Consider the following 13,223-nt stretch of genomic DNA (forward strand, 5'->3'; position numbering starts at 1 on the left):
TCTCCTCGCTCTCCGTCCACAAATGTGGTAAGCATTTTTCTGTGATTCCATTTTGGAGAACGATGTAAAAATGTTAAAACAGTCATGAGTATGCAAACAGCTGAAGACTTAATCAATTCACGTATGTTCAGGAAGGTTTCCGGACGCCAAAAAGCCCAGACCTTTATTTTTTAGTTTTCACGGTCCAAAAAGTTTTTGTGGTGGAAAAAAGGCTTAAGACCCATGAAAAACATTCATTTTAACCTACCATTGAAAGGAGCTACTTACAAAATGGTTACGCTGACACATTTTTTTACACTGATTGCGCAACATTGTGTTAGTAACTTACCGGGTCCTGTGCAATGCTACAATGCCAGTATTGTGAAATCCTGTTCATCAACCTTCTGAGTCGAGTCATATTATTGTAAATGACACATCACTTTTGTATTGTTAGGAGCCAGTCTAGACAGGAGATTCAATTGACACATATTGATACAAGCGTGTTTGTATCTTTGTATCAATTTTTACGTCATGACTCACTGTCTCTCAGTACGTCACAAATGATGGGTTTGAGGTCAGGGTTCTGTGTAAATTCTCCCACACATATACAAACACTATGGACTTTGGTTTGTGCACTGGAGCAAGGTCATGCTGGAACAGTCAAGGACTGGTGGAAGTGTTTGGTGTCTGGACAGTATATCTGAGCAAATGCTCGTGAGATACATTAGTTGGCGTTTAGTTATGTTTCGTTTGATAACTTTCAAGCCCCGTCTCTGTGCGGAGTTTGCATGTTCTCCCCGTGGATGTTCCCCGGGTACTCTGGTTTCCTCCCACATTCCAAAAACATGCATGTTAGGTTAACTGGTGACTCTAAATTGTTCTTAGGTATGAATGTGAGTGTGGTTGTCTATGGTTGTCTATATGTGCCCTACAACTGGGTGGTGACCAGGGTGTACCCTGCCTCTCGCCCAAAGTCAGCTGGGATAGGCTCCAGCATGCCCCTGCAACCTTATTGAGGACAAGCAGCATAGAAAATGGATACTTTCAAGTCCACTGAAGCCATGCAGTTGTCATTTATTTTACTGACAAATTGACAAATTCAAGATTCATTTAATATTACTGTAATTTAGGATTGGGTGATATCGCCAATATCGATACTGGAATTTTTCAAGATCATTGAATGAGTTTGTAATTTGTTGATCATGATGACATAATAAAACACAGTATACCTATTTTAGGCAAAAAAGATGAATAAACTTGGTTGTGACTAATTTAACAATATATCAAAACGTTATTCCTTGGTGTTCCAGTGGGACACTCGGCTGCCTTTTGTGCATATGATGAAATTACACTTTTTTAGCAAAGTCTGTCATTAGTCTGTCATTCAGATTCTTTGGCTTTCTTGACCTGGAACTTTTCCTTTGTCCAAGAACATATTCTTTGAGTTTGTAAACAATATATCCATCCAACCATTCTCTATGCCGCTTGTCCTCACTAGGGTCGCGGAGGTATGCTGGAGCCTATCCCAGCTGACTTTGGGTGAGAGGCGGGGTACACCCTGGACTGGTCGCCAGCCAAACATATAGGCACATATAGACAAACAATCAATCATACCTATTATATATATCATATATATATATATATATATATATATATATATATATATATATACCCCGCCTGTCGCCCGAAGTCAGCTGGGATAGGCTCCAGCATGCCCCCGCGACCCTAATGAGGATGATGCGGTATAGAAGATGGATGGATGGATGGATATATATATATATATATATATATATATATATATATATATATAATTATCATACCAATTAACCTAACATGCATGTTTTCGGAATGTGGTAGGAAACCTGAGTACCCGGGGGAAACCCATGCACGCACGGGAAGAACATGCAAACTCCACAAAGAGATGCCCAAATGGAGATTCAACCCAGATATACCCGATCGCCTGACTGGGGGGCAAAACATGCTAACCACAAGGCCACCGCCAAACAATATAACAATATAGAAATACACCAATCTCAACTGTATGGTCTGGTATGCTTTATTTGTAGCTACATTTGCACAATTCAACATGTCTGAAAAGGTCAAAGCAGAGTTTATTTAATCCTACCCCTTCTCCATGTCTATTACTGATAATTCATTCACACCTTATCTGTTATATGTTGACACACCACATTCCACTTATTTTATTTAAAGTTAGCTCCCTTTATAAGTGTCAACATTTTCTAATTAAAGAGCACAGCTGCAAAAACACACAGATATATTGTGAAAACAAAGAGAACTGAAAAATATCCGTCTTATCATGCCAGTATCGTTTAGATACTGATAATACTACCCTTTGTAGCGATACTATCAATATTTGGGTCGATCCACCCACCGCGACGGTAACTGTGTTATTCAGTGTGATGGTGTTGAAACTGTACAGCTCGCAGAAAGTTAAACCAGGAAACGTTCCCTTTGCCACAAGCCAGGAAATGCATCATCCACTGACTGACACATACACAATGTCACACCCCTCCTCACACACACAGGCAATGATATGACATCCTGCCCAGTTGTGTGCCTCTGCTGACTGCTGTGTCTCTACACCAGGTAAAGAACAGCTCTCTCCTTCCTGTTTTTAGACCCTTTAAGCTCATATAAATATCTCTGAGGTCGTGTGCTAAATACGTCAAATTCTTTGTACTCTATTTTTTTTCCAATGCATGGACGACACTTCAGATTTGGACATGTGGACATGTTGAGCATAAATGTGTTTCAGCTGTGAATGTGTTGCCATTGTAAGTCATAGAAAATCAGCGTCATACCATTTATTGTTTGTGGATTTTGTGTTTATGCCATATACTCTATGAGAAATGGCTATTACGTGATGACAGGAATAAGTCATGTAAAAGTCTGTATCAACTACAACTCATCTACAACTCTCAACCAGATTCACTTTGTGACAGTACAGAAAGACTGCGGTAATCCCTCGTTTGTCACTTTAGTTAGTTCCAAACCCGACCGTGAAAAGTGAATTTCCACAAAGTAGGATTCCATTTATAAATGAAATATTTTTGTAGTTACGGCATAGAAAATCTGTTTACAACCTTCATAACACAGATTTTTAAGTCCTATCGACATGAAATAACACCCCTATAGTCACCTTTACGCTCATATTACCCAATATAGTAGACATAATAACAGAAAATAAGCCATTTAAGACGTAAGACTTGTGCTCGTGTGTGTTGCTGTAAATGTGTTCCCAAGGGGAGCTGAGTGGCGGGCGGGCGGGCGGGCAGGAAGTGGGTTCATAGTAGAGTTATAGCTAGCCATGGGTTATGGCTGCAACAGTAGCCCTTGTTTTTATTAGGAATGATTGTGTGTGTTGTGGGATAGTTTAAACCTGCAATAAAAGCCTGTTCCAGCGATGGTGTGTCTCAGCGAACATTACAGTAACAATACTGACACCTAGTGACCAGTGCAGAATACTACATATTATTCACAGCGTATTTGTATTTTAGTTCATTTAACCATTTTTATGCTTGAAAATGCTTAATTTAGACAAACAGTATGTAAAATATGCATATTTTGTTTGCTAATAATAGCCCGTATTCAACCACAAAACAGTATGAATTATTAATATATTACGGAAAAACCATGAAAGAGTGAAGCCATGAAATTCGAAGCGCAAAGTGGCAATCGATGCGTATATGATTAAATACATTTAAGAAAATAAAACCTTCTCCTCACCACTATCCTTTCTGCAGCTTCCAAGTTGTTCTCAAAGCACCTTAAAATAATGTGTGTACTTATTCATGTATGGTTCTTGGTATGAGGACGTCCAGACATGAGCCTAGCATTTGTCTAGAGGAACGTTTACAACAGAATGTCATGCATCTGAGCTTATACAGACACGTCCATTACAGACTAACCGGCTAAATGCTTCCTGGTCACTTGGGCAGAGTGTGTTTCTATACTATTCTTGGTATACTAATAGTAACATCATATTAATTCAAATGATAATCCCGCATTTGGAACATGTTACTTGTCCTTTGTATACTGATGGTCATTGACATGATTTGTATGAGATAAAATTAGGTCGAGACGTTTACGACATTTCACGGTCATGAACGCTCTCCATTAATTAAAAACACAATTTTGGCCCTTAAACATTAGATTCCCACAAGAACTAGTTAAAAAGGCAGTGGTTGCCTGCATAGTCACACTGAGGAAGTGTAACACTTACTAGTTAACTTTTTGCGCTTCATTATTTCTCCCAAGCGGCAGTGTGCCAAAGAAAAGGAAAGCCATCACCATGGAAGTGAAAACATCAAATACATCATAAAACCCTCAGAGGGAGGGGACACGCCCACCAATATTGGCCGCTCATTTTGGTCCGAACTGCTCGACTGTTGCAACCATCATTAAGGATAAAGATGATTGAATGGTAATGAATGCCAGAGGGGTCATGGATTCCGTGCGCTACTACAAGGAGATCTGAGAGGAGAAGAAGAGGTTACTCTTCCAGACTAGCCTGTACATAATTTTAAGAAGGTAGAAAGGCCTTCAAGACAACTACAGGGATAAAACCAAGGAGTTATTCTCTTTCTATTACTGTTTCATTTTTATCATTTTACTGTATTTTAAATGTGCTTCATGTGTTCTGTGTACAGTGTGAGTGACTTAGGAGTTAATTTAGGTATAACTTCTGACTTAGACTAAAACGACTAAAGCTTAAATCACAGTCTAGGAACAGAACTCGTTCGGACCATCTGTACACTCACTTATCTGCAGGAAAAAGTGAGGATGGTGATAATGAGTGTCTAAAGATGCAAGTTTAAAGTTATACGGCAAACCAGTCCGTAACGATGGCAGTACACCTCAGTCCACTGAGAGAAAGGGCAACCACTACAGGGTAAATGATTCTGACAGAGGAGGGGGTAGGACAAGGCAAAGGGGAGGCGTCCTTCTCCACATGGGGATTAGTGGAAGCTCCTTGGCTATTTGCATGTGAATGGATCCCGGTGCTGCTTTTAGCTACCAACACCCCCTCTCCTTCCCTCTCTTTGGCCGGCTCCTCACACTTCTCCTCACATCAGGAACAAGCAGAGAGAGCATGAGGCAGTTGGAGAGGGAAAGATACAAAAGCAGTGTGTAGGACATCACCGTGGACAAACTTTGCTGAAAGGAAAGTTCAGAATCCCCAAACCACAAGAGAGTTATACCAAACTGTCGTTTTTGGAGGCCACTAGAAGTGAGACAAGTGGGATGGTTGGTTGAAGGTAGGAATTTTCTTTTTGTTTCTTCGCATCCCCCATGGCTATCAGTGGGGTACACTCAGTCTCTGGGGCTAACAATGAAAGTTGACAGGACTGGTCCACTTTGGCGCTCAGAATGAGGGAGGAGGGGACGGGGCTGTTATGCAGGCCTCTTTGAAACTGTTGAATCAAGCAAGTTTTTGTGGCACACAAGACTTGCAGACTGCTATAACTTTTGTCACTAATTTGTTTCCCACCCTTTCAACTATGCTAGATACTGTAAAAAAATATTGTCAACATAGGTTTTCTATAGAGATCCTCAGCATTTTGTTTAATCAAAATGAAAACGTCTATTTTTTTGAGCCAGTGCACTGCTTCACTTTCTATACTGACATTTCAGGTACGTTCACACTTAAAACAGTCTGTTTGTTCTGCTATCGATCGCAACTGGACTGTTTAAGTTGTCTGAGAAGATGATTCGCCTCTCACCGGAGCAGGCTTCATCAGTTCGTGCTCAATGACTAGGTGGGACAAACATTAGTTTGACTTTGTAGAACAGTCTTCTAAGGCAACCACAACGATCCAGTTGCCATCGATCCAATACCCTGAGAATGCAATGGATGACCTGGATGAATGAGAATATTCACAGGCATGTTTGCTAGTACCGTTTGTTTGGCTAAGTGTGAATGCAGACCAGGACCAAAAAGGGCAGGACCAAACATGGGGACCAAAACCGCCTGAGAGATAGATCTCGGTCCACCTGCCAACAAACACAAGTCCCAAGCGAGGCAAGTGTGAACTCAAACCTCACTAACGTACAAAAACTCTGGATATGATTTCCCCAAAATCAACCGTAACCAGGTGATGCATAGCAGCACCCAAGGGCAAAGGGCTACTTTCTATGGAGCAATCGGGAGAGATTGGTGCCTTGCTCAAGGATACGGGTCAGCCAATCAAACTTGGAGCCATTTGCTCAAAAGCTGCCCGAAAGAGGTCCTATACCAATAACTTAATATGTAATTACTTTAACGTTTTATCTAAGGCGAGAAGCACTGTCATCCGGGAGAGACTCGGAGTAGAACCGCTACTCCTCCGCATTGAGAGGAGCCAGATGAGGTGGCTTGGGCATTTGGTCAGGATGTCTCCCGGACGCCTCCCTGGGGAGGTGTTCAGGGCAAGTCCGACCGGTAGAAGGCCTCCGGGTAGACCCAGGACACGTTGGAAAGACTATGTTTCCCAACTGGCCTGGGAACGCCTTGGGATCCGCCGGGAGGAGCTGGACGTAGTGGTCTGGGAGAGGAAAATCTGGGCCTCCCTCCTTAAACTGCTGCTCCTGCGACCCGATCTTGGATAAGCGGTAGAAGATGGTTGGATGGATTTACGTTTGTCATTGAAACATACTGTATTTTTTGTCCTTAACTGAAGGAAGGAAAGAACAGCTCATTCAACGACATTATCACTGATTCTAAGAAAATATTTGATTAATGTATTTTTTCCACCGAACACTACATGATTTAAAACCAAAAGAAAAGACAGAAAACGGCAACATCGGTCATATTAATATGGTCTGGGACAGGAGTCTGGAAGGGGGATAATGGAGTTGGGTAGGGGGATCTTCATCTCTTATTCGTTGCGTACTGGCTGCGCCAGATAAGCATCGGGTATAGGAATAGCAGGGGTGCTAACTGCATATCAATATCCATCCATCCATTTTCTATGCCTCTTATCCCCAGCTAACTTCGGGCGAGAGGCAGGGTACGCCCTGGAGTGGTCTGCATATAAATACTCCATTTATAAATAAGGAAATTCTTTTATCACAGTTGGGTCGGGAACCAAATAACCGAGATAAACGAGGGATTACTCTAGATTAATATTATTGTCCAATGAAATGCAGTATTTACCAAAGTCTTTATTCCGTTGCCATGTAAACCAGGGGTACCCATCCACCTCCAAGCTATCGATATGATATGAGGCTGTGCATATTAGAAATATATATAATTTACTTCCATTGATCTGACGGCATTACACTTTTACAAAGACCCTAATTGTGCATTGATCCATTGTACTATTTGTAGTGTTATTCTTTAGCTTAAGGGAGAAAGACAAGGATAATGTATTGTGGACTGAACCCAAGTCCATCATAGTGACTGTTATTGTCATACTGTATATAAAAATGCTTCTCACAAAATCTGACGTCTGCACTTGAGCCATTGCAGTGGATAAGCGCACACACCATTAAGTGACACAGCAGTGAAGCAGTGGACTACTTTCAACTCCTAAAATGTGAAGTTTGATGATAATAAGTCCTTTGTATTTTGTGCGCGGGTGCCGATTTCTGCTCTGCTGATTATAGTGGTAAAAGTTGCGCAATACTGCTATTATATTCTGGTCAAACCACTCGATCATACTGTAGATGATATTGAAACTCCAGTTCAACTCTAGGTCTGATGCTGATGTTAATCATGTCATGACTCATGCAGTGTCGTATAAATTCCGACTGAGTGTCAGACTTCAGTGCCTTGGGGGAAACGCGTTGCATGAGTTGGGTTTGTGTTTTGATGTCATCGTCTGTAGTTGACAAGAGTTTGGATTTACGGTAGGCTGCCTTTATCGGTGTCCAATCCCAAAGTCAGTTTGTCACATTTTTTCATTACATTATCTTCCATCACACTGTATATTTAACCATATGACAGTCACCTACAATTCCTCAATTAGCATATTATTTGGTGAAAACTATGAAGCTGAACCACCGTAATTCTGTCATAAACATGGGAACGACCAGTCTAAGGGTGTAATCACTTGGATTCCACCTCCCTCTACTGCTACCCCACTGAACATTGGCCTGTTTGGTCATGTTATCATTTGTACGCAGCTGTACTTACTCTGACTTGATGGATTATACCTTGTTTTATTTCATGTCCTGCTGATTGTTTCTATTGTGCAAGGTGGTAGAGGTCATTAGTTACTTGCAAGAGGAGCAATTGCATTAATTAAATAACTTGTCTTTATTATTGTGCGTGAGCAGGCATGCCATGGGTTTTGACTGTTGGACGGTTAGAGTCTTATTCATTTCTGTTATGAAATGCGGTGGTTATCATTAAGAACCTATGAGGAGCGATCACATTCGAGTCACTTTGTGATTCAGCTGTTGTACCCTCTGCCAGTCTCTGACAATGACAAGCATTAAAAAAAATGTCCCCACTCTCTCAGCATTGTGATGGTTGAGGGTTTTCGTGCATGCAGGGGTGTATTAAGTCATCTGGGGGCATTACATTTTTCCAAATGTGAGTATATAATTTAGGCCACTTTTTTCCTGCTTTTGAAATCTGTTACAGTGATATCTGTCAGCATACGTTGCTAGTCACGTAGCCATGTTCCCAAAAACTATATGAAATCTGAATGTTTATCAACCTATAACAAATGTGAATATGAGAACATTTGCTCAGTTAGATAAAGCTCCTGGGGGTTTAATACTAAAAAAAAATACTAAAGTGAATCATCTCAACACTTTTACTGTGATTGATAAGAATATTAAACATTTACCATAGTTTCCCCCCTTTAATACTCACATCTTTGTGATGAAAAGCGTCACTCTCAGCATCATCGGCTGCATTCGCCTCAGCTGACTCTTGACAGGAGCGGTGCTGCTGTTGTCATGTCTGTTTGTTCCAGTCCAAAAGGTTGACACCTTTGGTAGTTTTGATAAAAACATGTTTGTTTTCCACTCGCCGTCTTCTCTTCTCTGCTCCAGTGGGGTAACTCCACGCCAACAAGTTTGTTTCGCACCCGTCTTCCGGAATCAATCTGCACATGCGCAGTAACGTGGAATAGTCCATTGCACGAGAAGGGAGGGGCAGTGGTCGAAACGCTTATGAAAGTGTGCACATTTTGATGTCGTTTTAAGCACGCGAATTAAGACTAAAACAGCGTGTACTTTAAATTTAAGAAAAAAATAATCAGTTTTTATGAGTCCCTGGAAATCTTGGGGCCACAGGTAATTTGCCTGTGTTGGCCTAATGGTAAGTCCGCCCCTGTGTGCATGCACAGCCCTCCAGAACTCATTCCTTAGTGGATTTACTGGAATATTTTGAGTTATTTTCACGGGCCTCCCTCCAAAAATTCCTATAAAATTTAGACATTATATTTGTCAAACAAAAAATGACTCTTTCCTGACGATTTTTTCATTTTCAGCTTGTGCCTATCCACATGCTTCTCCAATTAGCACTGAAAGTATGGCAATCCAAGCATGGACAGCTGATCTGTGAGTCATCCACTGGTCTTAGGCAGAAGGTGCCATGTGAGTTTCCAGTGGCATTTTTCGTTGGTTCAGCATTGCTGATTTTTGGTCAAAAAAAGATTTGAAATCTTATTTTCTTTCCCATAAAAATAATTTCTCAATCCACTGTTTAAAAAAAGGCCACCATTTTTACATGAATATGTGTTTATGCTTCACTGATAATATTTTTTTGTCCTCAAGCGTTGAGGTATGCGGCATTTTCTTTGGCGGTCTTTGAACGCACCATAGTTGCAGTGAGATGCAAAAATGAAACTTAGAACTTCTACACCGTGGCTGCGATTCCATCTCCTTCCATCTTACATTGTTATTCATTAGTGGTGAGTACCTACTGTATATATTTTATACTTTTTTTAAAATGTGTTGAATAAATGTGTGAGGCATTTGGCGCTGACTCAACCATGGTGCGGTCAAGGACCGCAAACAAAGTGCAAAATCTCAGCTCTTGTGGAAAAAAACAAATCAGTAAAGCATAAACATGTAAAAATGGTGGTCTCTCTTGTATGATGTGTGTATGTATGATTTTACCTGTATTATCACATATTTATAAATGATTACCGATTTGTGGTGAATGCGTGTTTTCGCCCAAAATAGGCCTGGATAAAAATAAGTCAGTAAAAACATTTTTTGACCAACAATCTATGAATTTGCAGTACTGTGAATGCTGAAAATCCATTCGCCAGCACAGATTTCAACACAGCTTTGTATGAAAACAGTTTAAGGGTTTCAAGTTAATATGCAGTATGCAGTCATTAATATTTGACATCACTGTATGGTCAGAATTTAAACAAAACTAGCTACCATAAAATAGAAACATCCATTTTTTTCCTAACCACACGGAGTCGAAGTGTATTTGTGCGTGTGTGTGTTTCCTCTTTTTTGTGTTCTTAGTAAATGGGTTTTACTGTGTGTATGTGTGTGTGTGTGTGTCTTCCTTTTTGTGTACGTAGTGAATGAGTTTGTGTCAGTTTGTCTCAGTCAATCTGACACACTGTTTGCTTTTCACATACATTACAAGTCATTACGCGGCCTCCCCGAGAGGGTTTGTGTGCATGTCATTGTTGACTTTGTCTTCTGTATGTGTGTACTACTACGTGCACACGCATTTGGCTTTTCCTTTTAGGAAAGAAATAATACAGTACTGACGATATCTACTTTTACATTTATGTAGACATTTTAAACTATACAGTAGGCAAATCTACTGACGGCGCGTACTGTACAGTCATGGTAGAAACAGCTCCAGAGCATTCAAGGTGAATGTTTGATTTACGTAATAGTTGATGTATACTATACTTCTAGCAGAGGGACCACCAACAAAAAAAGTACTTGATACATCAAAAGAAAAAGTTTATTGTAGCTTTACGTTGATGTTCTCCCCCGATTTCGGATCAACATTTGCAATAAAAGGTACTGCTGTAATTATTAGATTAGATTCAGCTTCAGAACCCCCCCCTTCTCTTTTTATTTGCCATTGTTCACTCACAGCACAGTCCAGGTTTAAGACCAAAATATGCCTCACACACTTATTAAATGCATTTAAAGTATAAAATATATACGTACTCACAACTAATTAGTGATAATGTAAGATGATTCATAAACAGATGGAGCCAGACTCACGGTGTAGCCTTTAGCCGGGTCGTCAGGCAAGTGCTAGAGGCTAGCAGACGTGAGAAGGCATTTCTTCAAGCCGCGTCCACATAATCCACACTGTTGTAATCCCAGTCATGATTTACTAGAATATATTATCTTTTGTTTGCCTCACCGCAAATTTTGAGTCCGGATTGACTGTTGAAGCTAGCGCTTTTGTAGCCAAACAAACTTTTGCGTCTCATAGAGCTACTCAGTGTTCAAGGACAAAATGCAAAATCTCAACGCTTGAGGAGAAAACATTATCCGTGAAGCATAAGGACAAATATAAAAAGACATAAAAATTGTGGGCTTTCTAACACAGGTACACGTATGCTGTATATTTTACATGTATTGTCCTGTATTTATACATTATTACAATTTTTTTTTTTAAACCGTCGTATTTAAAAAAAAAAAATCAAAAATCTGTGGTGATTTCTGAATTTTGAATGTGCGGGGATCCACTGTACTTTTTAGTGTTAAACTTGACTCTAGATATCATCCATTTGGGGCTTGCCATTTAACACTTCCTACAGTACAGATTGAGTGGGTGTGTCTGAACTAACTATCGGCTCAATAAGCAATTGTCCTCAAACCTATTGTTTAATGTTTTTGGAAATCTCACGCTGCACATACAAAGTATTGCACGTGTCTACACGTGATTTATTCCAAGTCTAAAATCGGTCAGCGCATCAGTGAAGCCCAGACGTTGTATGTGTGTCTTACGCTGTCTCTACTCATGAGGATTAGCTGTGTTCCAATGGTTTTACAGTTGGATATTTTTAGCTGATTAAATGATGCAGACTAACACTGCTGTATTTCCTCTGTGTGTGTGTGTGTGTGTGTCTTGTCGAGAAGGCCGAACAACAATGGTTGTTGGATCGCCTCACACATAAGCTTACAGCATACATTCTAAACCACGTGCTTCAGACGTGCAAGTTTCAGATGACTGTATCATAGTTGGAACTTAGAGTTATTTGTAACCACACGCACGCATACACTCAAGCTTCAATCCTCTTACATCACAGACGAGACGATAGACACAGACTGTACACAAACACTTGTGACACTTCACTGGCCAGGTAAACCTAGAAGTGTCTGTGTGTGTGTGTGTGTGTGTGTGTGTGTGTGTGTGTGTGTGTGTGTGTGTGTGTGTGCCATATATAGCTCCTTGAGATGGTAGAAGCATCGATATGCTCCTTCAGACTGTTGCCAGTACAGGATTAAGAAATCTGCTACATCTGCGCTGCTACATGCTATAAATCATGAGCTTTAATCAGACCTTGGGAACAATGAAAGTTTATTTGCTTGGCAGTTTGTGGGTTACCTAGAATACATCGTTATATAATTTGCATAATTGGCCATGACGCAAAGTTCAGTGTTTGTGTGTGAACAGGGAAAGCTGAGCTCTTATGTTTTTAAACCTTACATACTGTACACTCAACAAAAATGTAAACGCAACACGTTTGTTTTTGCTCCCATTTTGAGGATTCCGTTTGAGCTCAACTCAAACATAGAAAACTTTTTCTATGTACACAAAAGGCCTATCTCTCTCAAATATTGTTTGCAAATCTGTGTTAGTGAGCATTCATCATTCATGATTCATAATCTATCCACCTCATAGGAGTGGCATATCAAGATACTGATTAGGCAGTGTGAAAGTTTGGCCACAATTAAAGGCCACTCCAAAATGTGCAGTTTAACTGTATTGAGAATGGTCCGGAGGGCTCCAAAAACCAGACAACATCTGCTGTGACCACCATTTGCCTGAAATTTGTCTCAAATACCAACATGCTGAATGGGTGACATGTTGAGTATGCTGGCCACGCAAGTACTGGGATGTTTTCAGCTTCCAGGAATTGTGTACAGATCCTTGCAACATGGGGCTGTGCATTATCATGCTGCTACATGAGGTGATGTTTGTGGATGAATGACACAACGATGGGCCTCAGGTATCTCTGTGCATTCAAAATGCCATCAATACAGTAAAATGCACTTATGTTGTAGATGGGGTGGTCTATGGTGGCGGCAGGGTTATGGCAGTGCTTCTCAATTAGTTGCGTGGGCCC

At 40.6% G+C, this 13,223-nt stretch overlaps 1 protein-coding gene across 4 annotated transcripts in view; it reads left to right on the forward strand.

Annotated features, from left to right (window-relative positions):
• The window catches only part of septin12 (septin 12), a 95,691-nt gene that overhangs the window by 62,418 nt on the left and 20,050 nt on the right, over positions 1-13,223 (forward strand). Inside the window, exon 1 of one of the 4 annotated variants that reach the window (XM_054759234.1) lies at positions 2,532-2,586. The exons of 2 other annotated variants lie outside the window; for them this stretch is intronic. The gene's annotated coding sequence lies outside the window, so the exon portion shown is untranslated. Of the gene's footprint in view, positions 1-2,531; positions 2,587-5,026; positions 5,259-13,223 lie in introns of those variants that run through there. One more of the 4 variants, XM_054759232.1, reaches the window with a different exon arrangement.

Source organism: Dunckerocampus dactyliophorus, chromosome 18 (genome assembly GCF_027744805.1).
Source record: "Dunckerocampus dactyliophorus isolate RoL2022-P2 chromosome 18, RoL_Ddac_1.1, whole genome shotgun sequence".
NCBI classification, from domain to species: Eukaryota; Metazoa; Chordata; class Actinopteri; order Syngnathiformes; family Syngnathidae; genus Dunckerocampus; species Dunckerocampus dactyliophorus.